The sequence below is a fragment of the Alosa sapidissima genome, unplaced genomic scaffold (assembly GCF_018492685.1).
Source record: "Alosa sapidissima isolate fAloSap1 unplaced genomic scaffold, fAloSap1.pri scaffold_52_multi, whole genome shotgun sequence".
NCBI lineage: Eukaryota > Metazoa > Chordata > Actinopteri > Clupeiformes > Clupeidae > Alosa > Alosa sapidissima.
The window spans coordinates 62,501-65,000 of NW_024582154.1; the positions used below are offsets into that span (position 1 = coordinate 62,501).

The 2,500-nt window shown below is 43.6% G+C and overlaps 1 long non-coding RNA gene and 1 other non-coding gene across 2 annotated transcripts in view; one reads left to right on the top strand and one right to left on the bottom strand.

The window, feature by feature from the left end:
• Positions 1-2,087, bottom strand: part of LOC121700861 — a 2,682-nt gene extending 595 nt beyond the window's left edge. The window contains exons 1-4 of the long non-coding RNA XR_006027312.1: positions 1,857-2,087; positions 736-893; positions 324-603; positions 1-87 (exon numbers count right to left, since the gene is read on the bottom strand). The exon at positions 1-87 is cut by the window's left edge and continues 595 nt beyond it. This is a non-coding gene — a long non-coding RNA (uncharacterized LOC121700861). The remainder of the gene's footprint in view (positions 88-323; positions 604-735; positions 894-1,856) is intronic.
• Positions 2,088-2,153: 66 nt separating this feature from the next.
• On the top strand, positions 2,154-2,272 carry LOC121702248. The gene has a single exon (XR_006028612.1). It is a non-coding gene; the product is annotated as a 5S ribosomal RNA (ribosomal RNA).
• Positions 2,273-2,500: the final 228 nt, after the last annotated feature.

Here is a 2,500-nt window from a genome sequence, read left to right on the forward strand (position 1 = left end):
CGGTAGACATGTCAACACCCTCATCTGCCATCTCCTCTTCACTTTATCCAGTCGAATCGTCTTCTTCACGGGACTGCTCTTCTTCAGCTGCAAATATGCAATTGTACAAATCACAGATGTGTCCGGGCAGTTGCAACAACCACTTGTAGATTCATTCATACACAGATATGCCAATAACATGCACGGTTTCTTTATTTCATAAAATGAAAAGTTAACTTTATACCATGTTGGCTGTAATTTGCTAGGATTATGCAAGAAAACTGTAGGGATATCCTTGCTTCATATGTATGTATATTGTTTAAGTGTGTGATTAAGTTTTTTACCTTTCTTGGCATATTAATCCCCTGCAGTGAAGCTGGTTGACTGGCACATGGCGTACTCAACACCAAGGAGCTCTGGGTCCTTGTATTCATCAGGGTAGGGCATAGGAGCAGCGAAGTTGGGCTCTGGAACATGATCGTTGCCGAAGAGCACCTCAGCTTGCTGATTGATGCGCTGGATCTGCCGTGCATCCATACATGACATCTGCCGACCCTGACCACCCGCAACCCAGAGTGATTCCATGCGGCTGTTCCACTGCACAGCAAATGCAATCAGGTACACCTGACAGAGCACACGACCATTTTATGTATCATTGTATATGCTTTGCAGAGATGATGTACTAAAGCTATGAAATAAAATGCATTATTGATAGAAAGTTTTCTATATTAAAGTGTTTTTTTTTTAATTACTCACTTGGAATGCCGTAATTCCACATCTTTCTGAAGGAATGTCATTCATTGTACATGTGTGCGTGCAACCCCTCCAAGGAGTCACTGCCTCGCCGGCACCTGCCCAACACCATTCAGCACCACCACCTTCACAGTAACTTACAGTTGTATGCCAGTGGGATCCTGTAAAACACAACGAATTGCAAGCTCCTTATTTATTCTGGTGTCTATTTAAATATGGCCATATTATTTTAGATGGCTTTGCAATGACACATGACTACTACAACCCACCTGCATACAGCTACCATACAACCATACAGAATCCATTTTGAAGACACACACACACATCCCGTGAGATGTAATAAAAGCCGATCACTGCACATATTAGCTTGATAGTGGTGTACTCATTAACACAGCTTAAAAATCAGGTGTTGTGTTGACACATCTAAAGCATATTTAGACCTCGAATTATTTCGACTCCACACTGTAGTAACAACATCTACAAAGTCTAAACATGCTAGCCAGATGATCAGATGAGGGCTTAAATACATTTTAGAGACCCTGCAGCCCTCGTAAAAGTAGTAACTAACAGCCCATTCATTCATCACTTTGTTTTTAGCATGCACATCGCGGTTGACATGTTTACACTTGTCTAAAGCATATTTACACATCGAATTTCAACTCCACACTGTTGTAACACCATCCCCATGGTCTTAAGAAGTGAGCTAGAGTGTCTGATCACGTTTTAAAAGTATTTCCAGAGATCGTCAGGACATTACAGTGGCGATTGGTAGCTCATTCATTCATTTTCAATGCATTTAGCATGCTAATCGCGGTTGATATTCTAACGCATCTAAAGCATATTTCAGCTTTACATTTCGAGTCCACACAGTAGTAATACATTCTTCAATGCCTCAACATGTAAAATCAATAGTCTGATCACATTTTAAACGCATATCAGAGAGATCGAACCTAGCTATTTTAATGTAAACAAGCGGTGTTAGCCTAGCCAATTGGTGACAGAAAATGAGTGTCAGTACGGCGCTAACGAGATTGTCATGTAAAACCTCAGGCAAATTCAGGCAAATTATCCAAAAATATATAGAGTTTCAGTCATTACTTTGCACATAATTACACCAAACTTACCTGAGAGTGAAAAAAATAGTCCGATCTGTCACAACGCCGACCGCAATAAATAAAGATGGCCGCCAGTATTTTTCTAACGCAGCTCAGTCTCAAATGACGTTTTCCGATCCTCGCTCAATGATTGGTCTGTTGAGCGCTCAGCTCTGCTCAGCATTGCTCAACCATTGGACGGCTGCCGATCTCTTTATGTACTTGGAGGAGCATTTGCCTGGGAATACCAGGTGCTGTAAGCGTTTTGCTTGCTTGTGCAGGCAGAGCGGTTGAGGTTGATGAACGTGTCCGAGTGGTTGAGCAATCGCTTACGGCCATACCACGCTGAGCACGCCCGCTCTCGTCTGATCTCGGAAGCTAAGCAGCGTCGGGCCTGGTTAGTACTTGGATGGGAGACCGCCTGGGAATACCAGGTGCTGTAAGCGTTTTGCTTGCTTGTGCAGGCAGAGCGGTTGAGGTTGATGAACGTGTCCGAGTGGTTGAGTAATCGCTTACGGCCATACCAGGTGCTGTAAGCGTTTTGCTTGCTTGTGCAGGCAGAGCAGTTGAGGTTGATGAACGTGTCCGAGTGGTTGAGCAATCGCTTACGGCCATACCAGGTGCTGTAAGCGTTTTGCTTGCTTGTGCAGGCAGAGCAGTTGAGGTTGATGAAC